Source organism: Lampetra planeri, unplaced genomic scaffold (genome assembly GCF_965212315.1).
Source record: "Lampetra planeri unplaced genomic scaffold, kcLamPlan1.2.h2 scaffold_680, whole genome shotgun sequence".
Classification (NCBI taxonomy): Eukaryota; Metazoa; Chordata; class Hyperoartia; order Petromyzontiformes; family Petromyzontidae; genus Lampetra; species Lampetra planeri.
Window position 1 is genome coordinate 25,001 of NW_027615503.1, and position 14,923 is coordinate 39,923.

The window sequence follows — 14,923 nt, forward strand, 5'->3', positions numbered from 1 at the left end:
GTCTGTGTGTGTGTGTCTGTGTGTGTCTGTGTGTGTGTCTGTGTGTGTCTGTGTGTGTGTGTCTGTGTGTGTGTCTGTGTGTGTCTGTGTGTGTGTGTCTGTGTGTGTGTCTGTGTGTGTCTGTGTGTGTGTCTGTGTGTGTGTGTCTGTGTGTGTGTGTCTGTGTGTGTGTGTGTGTCTGTGTGTGTGTGTGTGTCTGTGTCTGTGTGTCTGTGTGTGTGTCTGTGTGTGTGTGTGTCTGTGTGTGTGTGTCTGTGTGTGTGTGTGTCTGTGTGTGTGTGTGTGTCTGTGTGTGTGTACCAACAGTAAGCGGCACTGACTGCACTTCCGTCGCGACCGTCCAGAGTACAGCACCAGCGATGGTGTTGATGGTGGTGGTGGTGTTGATGGTGGTAGTGGTGGTGTTGATGGTGGTAGTGGTGGTGTTGATGGTGGTGGCAGTGATGGTGGTGTTGATGGTGGTGGTAGTGGTGGTGGTTGTGGTGGTGTTGATGGTGGTAGTGGTGATGGTGGTAGTGGTGATGGTGGTAGTGGTGGTGTTGATGGTGGTAGTGGTGGTGTTGATGGTGGTAGTGGTGGTGGTGATCGTTGATGCTGTTGATTACAATTATAGAGTCATGACGGTGGCGATGGTGGTGTTGACAATGTGTAAGGTGGTGAACGCTGGCGATGGTGCTGATGATGCCACACTGATGATGCTGATGGCTGTGTGTGTGTCTGTGTGTGTGTGTCTGTGTGTGTACACTGCGTGTGAGTGTCTGCTTGTGTGTGTGTGTTATAGACCCACACACACACACTGACACACACGGGGATGGATGTTGCTGCTATCGCTGTGAAGCTAATTTAAGATTCTGCTCTCGCTGCTGCTTGGGCGGGTGTAGGAGTGGCGGTGTGTGTGTGTGTGTACACTGTGTGTGTACACGTGTGTGTGTACACGTGTGTGTGTGCACGTGTGTGTGTGTACACGTGTGTGTGTGTACACTGTGTGTGTACACGTGTGTGTGTGCACGTGTGTGTGTGTACACGTGTGTGTACACGTGTGTGTACACGTGTGTGTACACGTGTGTGTACACGTGTGTGTACACGTGTGTGTACACGTGTGTGTACACGTGTGTGTACACGTGTGTGTACACGTGTGTGTACACGTGTGTGTACACGTGTGTGTACACGTGTGTGTACACGTGTGTGTGTGTACACGTGTGTGTGTGTACGTGTGTGTGTGTACACGTGTGTGTGTGTACACGTGTGTGTGTGTACACGTGTGTGTACACGTGTGTGTGTGTACACGTGTGTGTACACGTGTGTGTGTGTACACGTGTGTGTGTGTGTACACGTGTGTACACGTGTGTGTACATGTCTGTGTACATGTCTGTGTACATGTGTGTGTGTGTACACGTGTGTGTGTACACGTGTCTGTACACGTGTGTGTGTGTCAGGTGTGTGTGTGTGTCAGGTGTGTGTGTGTCAGGTGTGTGTGTGTCAGGTGTGTGTGTCGTGTGTGGGGAGCGGTGGTGCAGCGGTTAGCGCTACGCTGCGCTACGAACCCGGCGACCCGAGTTCAATTCCCGCTCACGGCCACCAACACCACCAGTGACGATTATCTGAACCGGTCCTGGGCCTCCCCTAGGTCGACTCAGCCTCAAATGAGTCCCTGGTGCTGTGTGTGTAGCAAACATCGCCACTGGGGAGACAAAGGCGGCCGGGCGTGGTGCTGGCCACCCACCCCCTCGTGTGCCGCTATCAGCACTTGCCCTTACAGTCTGTTAAGGCTATACAGGAGATCTTTGTCTTTGTGTGTGTGTGTGTACACGTGTGTGTGTGCACACACGTGTGCACTGGTGTGTGTGCGCACTTGTGTGTGCGCACTTGTGTGTGTACATGTGTACACTGTGTGTGCACATGTGTACACTGTGTGTGTGTACACTTTGTGTGTGTGTGTGTACACTGTGTGTGTGTGTACACTGTGTGTGTGTACACTTTGTGTGTGTGTACACTTTGTGTGTGTGTGTGTACACTTTGTGTGTGTGTACACTTTGTGTGTGTGCACATGTGTACACGTGTGTGCACTGTGTGTACACTGTGTGTGTGTGTACACTTTGTGTGTGTGTACACTTTGTGTGTGTGTGTGTACACTGTGTGTGTGTGTACACTTTGTGTGTGTGTACACTTTGTGTGTGTGTGTGTACACTGTGTGTGTGTGTACACTTTGTGTGTGTGCACATGTGTACACGTGTGTGCACTGTGTGTACGTACATTATTGCGATGGTTGGTCCATTACCTCCATCACCGCCTCCTCCACCTCCTCCAACACCAGCACCATCATCACCTCCTCCCTCATCACCACCACAGCCTCGCGTAGCTGCCGCATTGCGAAAATGTCGCCCCGATTTTGTGTTGAGGGCTGAGTCGACCTAGAGGGTGCCCGGTACAGTGTGCGGTGCGTGGGCGTGTGGGCACGTGACCACCAGGGTGATGGCGGTGATGGTGATGATGGTGGTGATGATGGTGATGGCGGTGATGGTGGTGATGGTGATGATGGTGGTGATGGTGATGATGGTGATGATGGTGGTGATGATGGTGATGATGGTGATGATGATGATGGTGGTGATGATGATGATGGTGGTGATGGTGGTGATGATGATGGTGGTGATGATGATGGTGATGATGGTGATGATGATGGTGATGATGGTGATGATGATGATGGTGGTGATGATGATGGTGATGATGGTGATGATGATGGTGATGATGGTGATGATGGTGATGATAATGGTGATGATGGTGATGATGATGGTGATGATGATGGTGATGATGGTGATGATGATGGTGGTGATGGTGATGGTGGTGATGATGATGATGGTGGTGATGGTGGTGATGATGATGATGGTGATGATGGTGATGGTGGTGATGGTGATGATGGTGGTGATGGTGATGATGGTGGTGATGATGGTGATGGCGGTGATGGTGGTGATGGTGATGATGGTGGTGATGGTGATGATGGTGATGATGGTGGTGATGATGGTGATGATGGTGATGATGATGATGGTGGTGATGATGATGATGGTGGTGATGGTGGTGATGATGATGGTGGTGATGATGATGGTGATGATGGTGATGATGATGGTGATGATGGTGATGATGATGATGGTGGTGATGATGATGGTGATGATGGTGATGATGATGGTGATGATGGTGATGATGGTGATGATAATGGTGATGATGGTGATGATGATGGTGATGATGATGGTGATGATGGTGATGATGATGGTGGTGATGGTGATGGTGGTGATGATGATGATGGTGGTGATGGTGGTGATGATGATGATGGTGATGATGGTGATGGTGGTGATGGTGATGATGGTGATGATGGTGATGATGATGGTGATGATGGTGATGATGATGGTGGTGATGATGATGATGGTGATGATGGTGATGATGATGGTGGTGATGATGATGATGGTGGTGATGGTGGTGATGATGATGATGGTGGTGATGGTGGTGATGATGATGATGGTGGTGGTGATGATGGTGGTGATGATGATGATGGTGATGATGATGGTGATGATGGTGATGGTGGTGATGATGGTGATGATGGTGATGGTGATGATGATGGTGATGATTGTGATGGTGATGGTGATGATGGTGATGATGATGGTGATGATGGTGATGGTGGTGATGATAATGGTGATGATGGTGAAGATGGTGATGATGATGGCGATAATGATGATGATGATGATGGTGATGATGGTGATGATGATGGCGATAATGATGATGGTGATGATGATAGTGGTGATGGTGGTGATGATGGTGATGGTTGAGATGATGGTGGTGATGATGGTGGTGATGATGGTGATGATGATGGTGATGATGGTGGTGATGAAGGTGATGTTTGCCACCTTTTGCGTTCCTCCGCCATCTGCTGGACTTTTAAAAAACTGTTACAGCTCACAGAGCCAGACTGAGACTCACAGAGCCAGACTGAGACTCACAGAGACAGACTGAGACTCACAGAGCCAGACTGAGACTCACAGAACCAGACTGAGACTCACAGAGCCAGACTGAGACTCACAGAGCCAGACTGAGACTCACAGAGCCAGACTGAGACTCACAGAACCAGACTGAGACTCACAGAGCCAGACTGAGACTCACAGAGCCAGACTGAGACTCACAGAACCAGACTGAGACTCATAGAGCCAGACTGAGACTCACAGAGCCAGACTGAGACTCACAAAGCCACACTGAGACTCACAGAGCCAGACTGAGCCTCACAGAACCAGACTGAGACTCACAGAGCCACACTGAGACTCACAGAGCCAGACTGAGCCTCACAGAGCCAGACTGAGACTCACAGAGCCAGACTGAGCCTCACAGAGCCAGACTGAGACTCACAGAGCCAGACTGAGACTCACAGAACCAGACTGAGACTCACAGAGCCAGACTGAGCCTCACAGAGCCAGACTGACACTCACAGAGCCAGACTGAGACTCACAGAGCCAGACTGAGCCTCACAGAACCAGACTGAGACTCACAGAGACAGACTGAGACTCACAGAGCCAGACTGAGACTCACAGAGCCAGACTGAGACTCACAGAGCCAGACTGAGACTCACAGAGCCACACTGAGACTCACAGAGCCAGACTGAGACTCACAGAGCCAGACTGAGACTCACAGAGCCAGACTGAGACTCACAGAACCAGACTGAGACTCACAGAGCCACACTGAGACTCACAGAGCCAGACTGAGACTCACAGAGCCACACTGAGACTCACAGAGCCAGACTGAGACTCACAGAGCCAGACTGAGACTCACAGAGCCAGACTGAGACTCACAGAGCCACACTGAGACTCACAGAGCCAGACTGAGACTCACAGAGCCACACTGAGACTCACAGAGCCAGACTGAGACTCACAAAGCCACACTGAGACTCACAGAGCCAGACTGAGACTCACAGAGCCAGACTGAGCCTCACAGAACCAGACTGAGACTCACAGAGCCACACTGAGACTCACAGAGCCACACTGAGACTCACAGAGCCAGACTGAGACTCACAGAGCCACACTGAGACTCACAGAGCCAGACTGAGACTCACAGAGCCAGACTGAGACTCACAGAGCCAGACTGAGACTCACAGAACCAGACTGAGACTCACAGAGCCAGACTGAGACTCACAGAGCCAGACTGAGACTCACAGAGCCACACTGAGACTCACAGAGCCAGACTAAGACTCACAGAGCCAGACTGAGACTCACAGAGCCAGACTGAGACTCACAGAGCCACACTGAGACTCACAGAGCCAGACTGAGACTCACAGAGCCACACTGAGACTCACAGAGCCAGACTGAGACTCACAGAGCCACACTGAGACTCACAGAGCCAGACTGAGACTCACAGAGCCAGACTGAGCCTCACAGAACCAGACTGAGACTCACAGAGCCAGACTGAGACTCACAGAGCCACACTGAGACTCACAGAGCCAGACTGAGACTCACAGAGCCACACTGAGACTCACAGAGCCAGACTGAGACTCACAGAGCCAGACTGAGGCTCACAGAGCCAGACTGAGACTCACAGAGCCAGACTGAGGCTCACAGAACCAGACTGAGGCTCACAGAGCCAGACTGAGACTCACAGAGCCAGACTGAGACTCACAGAACCAGACTGAGGCTCACAGAGCCACACTGAGACTCACAGAGCCAGACTGAGACTCACAGAGCCAGATTGAAACTCACAGAGCCAGACTGAGGCTCACAGAGCCAGACTGAGACTCACAGAACCAGACTGAGACTCACAGAGCCAGACTGAGGCTCACAGAGCCACACTGAGACTCACAGAGCCAGACGGAGACTCACAGAGCCAGACTGAGCCTCACAGAACCAGACTGAGACTCACAGAGCCAGACTGAGACTCACAGAGCCAGACTGAGCCTCACAGAACCAGACTGAGACTCACAGAGCCAGACTGAGACTCACAGAGCCAGACTGAGCCTCACAGAACCAGACTGAAACTCACAGAACCAGACTGAGACTCACAGAGCCAGACTGAGACTCACAGAGCCAGACTGAGCCTCACAGAACCAGACTGAGACTCACAGAGCCAGACTGAGCCTCACAGAACCAGACTGAGACTCACAGAGCCAGACTGAGACTCACAGAGCCAGACTGAGCCTCACAGAGCCAGACTGAGGCTCACAGAGCCAGACTGAGGCTCACAGAGCCAGACTGACACTCACAGAGCCAGACTGAGACTCACAGAGCCAGATTGAGACTCACAGAGCCAGACTGAGGCTCACAGAGCCAGACTGAGGCTCACAGAGCCAGACTGACACTCACAGAGCCAGACTGAGACTCACAGAGCCAGATTGAGACTCACAGAGCCAGACTGAGGCTCACAGAGCCAGACTGAGGCTCACAGAGCCAGACTGACACTCACAGAGCCAGACTGAGACTCACAGAGCCAGACTGAGGCTCACAGAGCCAGACTGAGACTCACAGAGCCAGACTGAGGCTCACAGAGCCAGATTGAAACTCACAGAGCCAGACTGAGACTCACAGAGCCACACTGAGACTCACAGAGCCAGATTGAAACTCACAGAGCCACACTGAGACTCACAGAGCCAGACTGAGACTCACAGAGCCAGACTGAGGCTCACAGAGCCGGACTGAGGCTCACAGAGCCAGACTGAGACTCACAGAGCCACACTGAGACTCACAGAGCCACACTGAGGCTCACAGAGCCAGATCAAGGCTCCCGCAGGGTTCAGTGTTAATCGCTGAGACTCACAGAGCCAGACTAAGGCTCCCACAGGGTTCAGTGTTAATCTCTGAGGCTCACTGAGCCAGACTAAGGCTCCCTCAGGGTTCAGTGTTAATCACTGAGGCTCGCAGAGTTAGATTAAGGCTCCCATAGGGTTCAGTGTTAATTACTGAGGCTCACAGAGCCAGACTAAGGCTCCTACAGGGTTCAGTGTTAATCACTGAGGCTCACTGAGCCAGACTAAGGCTCCCACATGGTTCAGTGTTAATCACTGAGACTCACAGAGCCAGACATAGGCTCCCACAGGGTTCAGTGTTAATCGCTGAGACTCATAGAGCCAGACTAAGGCTCCCACAGGGTTCAGTGTTAATCAATGAGGCTCACAGAGCCAGACTAAGTCTCCCACAGGGTTCAGTGTCAATCAATGAGACTCACATAGCCAGACTAATGCTCCCACAGCGTTCAGTGTTAATCGCTGAGACTCACAGAGCCAGACTAAGGCTCCCACAGGGTTCAGTGTTAATCGCTGAGGCTCACTGAGCCAGACTAAGGCTCCCACAGCGTTCAGTGTTAATCGCTGAGACTCACAGTGCCAGACTAAGGCTCCCACAGGGTTCAGTGTTAATCGCTGAGACTCACAGAGCCAGATTAAGGCTCCCACAGGGTTCAGTGTCAATCACTGAGGCTCACAGAGCCAGACTAAGGCTCCCACAAGGTTCAGTGTTAATCAGTGAGGCTCACAGAGCCAGACTAAGGCTCCCACAAGGTTCAGTGTTAATCACTGAGGCTCACAGAGCCAGAATAAGGCTCCCACAGGGTTCAGTGTTAATCGCTGAAACTCATAGAGCCAGACTAAGGCTCCCACAGGGTTCAGTGTTAATCGCTGAAACTCACAGAGCCAGACTAAGTCTCCCACAGGGTTCAGTGTTAATCGCTGAGACTCACAAAGCCAGACTAAGGCTCCCACAGCGTTCAGTGTTAATCGCTGAGACTCACAGAGCCAGACTAAGGCTCCCACAGGGTTCAGTGTTAATCGATGAGACTCACAGAGCCAGACGAAGGCTCCCACAAGGTTCAGTGTTAATCACTGAGGCTCACAGAGCTAGACTAAGGCTCCCACAAGGTTCAGTGTTAATCAGTGAGACTCACAGAGCCAGACTAAGGCTCCCACAGGGTTCAGTGTCAATCACTGAGGCTCACAGAGCCAGACTAAGGCTCCCACAAGGTTCAGTGTTAATCAGTGAGGCTCACAGAGCCAGACTAAGGCTCCCACAGGGTTCAGTGTTAATCGCTGAGACTCACAGAGCCAGACTAAGGCTCCCACAGCGTTCAGTGTTAATCGCTGAGACTCACAGAGCCAGACTAAGGCTCCCACAGGGTTCAGTGTTAATCGCTGAGGCTCACTGAGCCAGACTAAGGCTCCCACAGCGTTCAGTGTTAATCGCTGAGACTCACAGAGCCAGACTAAGGCTCCCACAGGGTTCAGTGTTAATCGATGAGAATCACAGAGCCAGATTAAGGGTCCCACAGGGTTCAGTGTTAATCGCTGAGACTCACAGAGCCAGACGAAGGCTCCCACAAGGTTCAGTGTTAATCACTGAGGCTCACAGAGCCAGACTAAGGCTCCCACAAGGTTCAGTGTTAATCAGTGAGACTCACAGAGCCAGACTAAGGCTCCCACAGGGTTCAGTGTCAATCACTGAGGCTCACAGAGCCAGACTAAGGCTCCCACAAGGTTCAGTGTTAATCAGTGAGGCTCACAGAGCCAGACTAAGGCTCCCACAAGGTTCAGTGTTAATCAATGAGGCTCACAGAGCCAGAATAAGGCTCCCACAAGGTTCAGTGTTAATCAGTGAGACTCACAGAGCCAGACTAAGGCTCCCACAGGGTTCAGTGTCAATCACTGAGGCTCACAGAGCCAGACTAAGGCTCCCACAAGGTTCAGTGTTAATCAGTGAGGCTCACAGAGCCAGACTAAGGCTCCCACAAGGTTCAGTGTTAACCGCTGAGGCTCACAGAGCCAGACTAAGGCTCCCACAGGGTTCAGTGTTAATCGCTGATACTCATAGAGCCAGACTAAGGCTCCCACAGGGTTCAGTGTTAATCAATGAGGCTCACAGAGCCAGACTAAGTCTCCCACAGGGTTCAGTGTTAATCAATGAGACTCACAGAGCCAGACTAATGCTCCCACAGCGTTCAGTGTTAATCGCTGAGACTCACCGAGCCAGACTAAGGCTCCCACAGGGTTCAGTGTTAATCGCTGAGGCTCACTGAGCCAGACTAAGGCTCCCACAGCGTTCAGTGTTAATCGCTGAGACTCACAGAGCCAGACTAAGGCTCCCACAGGGTTCAGTGTTAATCGATGAGACTCACAGAGCCAGATTAAGGGTCCCACAGGGTTCAGTGTTAATCGATGAGACTCACAGAGCCAGACGAAGGCTCCCACAAGGTTCAGTGTTAATCAGTGAGACTCACAGAGCCAGACTAAGGCTCCCACAAGGTTCAGTGTTAATCACTGAGGCTCACAGAGCCAGACTAAGGCTCCCACAAGGTTCAGTGTTAATCAGTGAGACTCACAGAGCCAGACTAAGGCTCCCACAGGGTTCAGTGTCAATCACTGAGGGTCACAGAGCCAGACTAAGGCTCCCACAAGGTTCAGTGTTAATCAGTGAGGCTCACAGAGCCAGACTAAGGCTCCCACAAGGTTCAGTGTTAATCACTGAGGCTCACAGAGCCAGAATAAGGCTCCCACAAGGTTCAGTGTTAATCAGTGAGACTCACAGAGCCAGACTAAGGCTCCCACAGGGTTCAGTGTTAATCAGTGAGACTCACAGAGCCAGAATAAGGCTCCCACAAGGTTCAGTGTTAATCAGTGAGGCTCACAGAGCCAGACTAAGGCTCCCACAAGGTTCAGTGTTAATCACTGAGGCTCACAGAGCCAGAATAAGGCTCCCACAAGGTTCAGTGTTAATTAGTGAGGCTCACAGAGCCAGACTAAGGCTCCCACAGGGTTCAGTGTCAATCACTGAGGCTCACAGAGCCAGACTAAGGCTCCCACAAGGTTCAGTGTTAATCAGTGAGGCTCACAGAGCCAGACTAAGGCTCCCACAAGGTTCAGTGTTAATCACTGAGGCTCACAGAGCCAGAATAAGGCTCCCACAAGGTTCAGTGTTAATCAGTGAGACTCACAGAGCCAGACTAAGGCTCCCACAGGGTTCAGTGTCAATCACTGAGGCTCACAGAGCCAGACTAAGGCTCCCACAGGGTTCAGTGTTAATCAACGAAGTTCACAGAGCCAGACTAAGGCTCCCACAAGGTTCAGTGTTAATCAGTGAGGCTCACAGAGCCAGACTAAGGCTCCCACAAGGTTCAGTGTTAATCACTGAGGCTCACAGAGCCAGAATAAGGCTCCCACAAGGTTCAGTGTTAATCAGTGAGACTCACAGAGCCAGACTAAGGCTCCCACAGGGTTCAGTGTCAATCACTGAGGCTCACAGAGCCAGACTAAGGCTCCCACAGGGTTCAGTGTTAATCAACGAAGTTCACAGAGCCAGACTAAGGCTCCCACAAGGTTCAGTGTTAACCGCTGAGGCTCACAGAGCCACGCACTCTGCTGTAGGAGGGAGTGAGATGGAACAGATGGAGATTAGTCCACACACTCACACAGTGAGTGAGATGGAACAGATGGAGATTAGTCCACACACTCACACAGTGAGTGAGATGGAACAGATGGAGATTAGTCCACACACTCTGCTGCTGTAGGAGGGAGTGAGATGGAACAGATGGAGATTAGTCCACACACTCTGCTGCTGTAGGAGGGAGCGAGATGGAACAGATGGAGATTAGTCCACACACTCACAGAGGGAGTGAGAAGGAACAGATGGAGATTAGTCCACACACTCTGCTGCTGTAGGAGGGAGTGAGATGGAACAGATGGAGATTAGTCCACACACTCACAGAGGGAGTGAGAAGGAACAGATGGAGATTAGTCCACTCTGCTGTAGGAGGGAATGAGATGGAACAGATGGAGATTAGTCCACTCTGCTGTAGGAGGGAGTGAGAAGGAACAGATGGAGATTAGTCCACTCTGCTGTAGGAGGGAATGAGATGGAACAGATGGAGATTAGTCCACTCTGCTGTAGGAGGGAATGAGATGGAACAGATGGAGATTAGTCCACTCTCTGCTGCTGTAATGCCGCTCCTCGCCACGAGAGTGCGCTAGAGTAGCGGGTTGTGCCCCGCGTGTCCCTGGATGCCCACATGGGCAGCAGCAGCAGCAGCAGCACCACGAGGTAAATCCACTGCTGGTTTAGAATTTCGCGACTCCATCTCCCCGCGTGGTTCTGTCAACCCACACAGACCCTGGCTCGAACCCATCATGATCACCATCATGATCATAATCATGATCATAATCATCATCATCATGATCACCATCATGATCATAATCATGATCATAATCATCATCATCATGATCATCATGATCATAATCAATATCGTCATCATCATCGTCATCATGATCATCGTCATCATCATCATCGTCGTCATGATCATTATCATCATGATCATTATCATAATGAACATCATCATGATCACCATCATGATCATAATAATGATCATAATCATGATCATAATCATCACCATCATGATCATCATCATTATCGTCATCATCATCATCATCATCATATCGTCATCATCATCGTCATCTTCATCATCATCATCATCATCATCGTCATCATCATCATGATCATCATCATCATGATCATCATCATCATCATGATCATCATCATCGTCATCATCATCATGATCATCATCATCATCATCGTCATCATCATCATGATCATCATCATCATCATGATCATCATCATCGTCATCATCATCGTCATCGTCATCATCGTCATCATCATCGTCATCATCGTCATCATCATCATGATCTTCATCATCATCGTCATCATCATCGTCATCGTCATCATCATCATCATCATCGTCATCATCATCATGATCATCATCATCATCATGATCATCATCATCGTCATCATCATCGTCATCGTCATCATCGTCATCATCATCGTCATCATCATCGTCATCATCGTCATCTTCATCGTCATCTTCATCATGATCTTCATCATCATGATCACCATCATGATCATCATCATGATCACCATTATGATCACAATCATGATCATAATCATCACCGTCATGATCACCATCAGCCGCGGCAGCTGTAATTGGAGTTGTGGGTTCGAGATTCGCCTTCTGGGGCCTCTTTCATTCACTGCCCTCAACTGAACCATTCACTCGCTCACAGAGACAAAGGTCCCCCACACAGCCCCAGCAGACTGCAGGGGCAAGGGCCGTTAGCGAGTGGCAGCAGCAGCGCACGTGGTGTCAGTGACACACACACAGAGACACACAGTGAGACACACACAGACACACACAGACACACACAGTGACACACACAGAGACACACACAGTGACACACACAGTGACACACACACAGTGACACACACAGTGACACACACACAGTGACACACACACAGACACACACACACAGTGACACACACACAGAGACACACACAGACACACACAGTGACACACACACAGAGACACACACAGTGACACACACACAGTGACACACACACAGACACACACACACAGTGACACACACACAGAGACACACACAGACACACACAGTGACACACACACAGAGACACACACAGTGACACACACACAGACACACACACATAGTGATACACACACAGTGACACACACAGTGACACACCCGTGACACACACACAGTGACACACACACAGTGACACACACATAGTGATACACACACAGTGACACACACATAGTGAGACACACACAGTGACACACACACAGAGACACACACAGAGACACACACACAGACACACACAGACACACACAGACACACACACATAGTGAGATACACACAGTGACACACACACAGAGACACACAGTGAGACACACACAGACACACACAGACACACACAGTGACACACACAGAGACAAACACAGTGACACACACACAGTGACACACACACAGTGACACACACAGTGACACACACACAGTGACACACACAGACACACACACACAGTGACACACACACAGAGACACACACAGACACACACAGTGACACACACACAGAGACACACACAGTGACACACACACAGACACACACACATAGTGATACACACACAGTGACACACACAGTGACACACCCGTGACACACACACAGTGACACACACACAGTGACACACACATAGTGATACACACACAGACACACACACATAGTGAGACACACACAGTGACACACACACAGAGACACACACAGAGACACACACACAGACACACACAGACACACACAGACACACACACATAGTGAGACACACACAGTGACACACACACAGAGACACACAGTGAGACACACACAGACACACACAGACACACACAGTGACACACACAGAGACACACACAGTGACACACACACAGTGACACACACACAGTGACACACACAGTGACACACACACAGTGACACACACAGACACACACACACAGTGACACACACACAGAGACACACACAGACACACACAGTGACACACACACAGAGACACACACAGTGACACACACACAGACACACACACATAGTGATACACACACAGTGACACACACAGTGACACACCCGTGACACACACACAGTGACACACACACAGTGACACACACATAGTGATACACACACAGACACACACACATAGTGAGACACACACAGTGACACACACACAGAGACACACACAGAGACACAGACACACACAGACACACACAGACACACACACATAGTGAGACACACACAGTGACACACACACAGAGACACACATAGTGATACACACACAGTGACACACACAGTGACACACACACAGTGACACACACACAGTGACACACACAGTGACACACACAGTGACACACACACAGTGACACACACACAGTGACACACACAGTGACACACACACAGAGACACACACATAGTGACACACACACAGTGACACACACAGAGACACACACAGTGACACACACAGTGACACACACACAGTGACACACACAGTGACACACACACAGAGACACACACATAGTGACACACACACAGTGACACACACAGAGACACACACAGACACACACAGTGACACACACAGAGACACACACAGACACACTCACAGACACACACACAGTGACACACACACATAGTGATACACACAGTGACACACACACAGTGACACACACAGACACACACACACAGTGACACACACACAGAGACACACACAGACACACACAGTGACACACACACAGTGACACACACACAGTGACACACACACATAGTGATACACACACAGTGACACACCCGTGACACACACACAGTGAGACACACACACATAGTGACACACACACAGTGACACACACACAGTGACACACACAGTGACACACCCGTGACACACACACAGTGACACACACACAGAGACACACACACATAGTGACACACACATAGTGATACACACACAGTGACACACACAGTGACACACCCGTGACACACACACAGTGACACACACACAGAGACACACACACATAGTGACACACACATAGTGATACACACACAGTGACACACACAGTGACACACCCGTGACACACACACAGTGACACACACACAGAGACACACACAGTGACACACCCGTGACACACACACAGTGACACACACACAGAGACACACACACATAGTGACACACACATAGTGATACACACACAGTGACACACACAGTGACACACCCGTGACACACACACAGTGACACACACACAGAGACACACACACATAGTGACACACACATAGTGATACACACACAGTGACACACACAGTGACACACCCGTGACACACACACAGTGACACACACACAGAGACACACACAGTGACACACCCGTGACACACACACAGTGACACACACACAGAGACACACACACATAGTGACACACACATAGTGATACACACACAGTGACACACACAGTGACACACCCGTGACACACACACAGTGACACACACACAGAGACACACACATAGTGATACACACACAGTGACACACACAGTGACACACCCGTGACACACACACAGTGACA

General features: G+C 50.4%; 1 protein-coding gene across 1 annotated transcript in view; it reads right to left on the reverse strand.

Moving 5' to 3' along the window:
• LOC144741729 (monocarboxylate transporter 14-like) overlaps positions 1–2,601 on the reverse strand; it is a 22,478-nt gene extending 19,877 nt beyond the window's left edge. Inside the window, exon 1 of the mRNA XM_078624232.1 lies at positions 2,254–2,601. The gene's annotated coding sequence lies outside the window, so the exon portion shown is untranslated. The remainder of the gene's footprint in view (positions 1–2,253) is intronic.
• Positions 2,602–14,923: the final 12,322 nt, after the last annotated feature.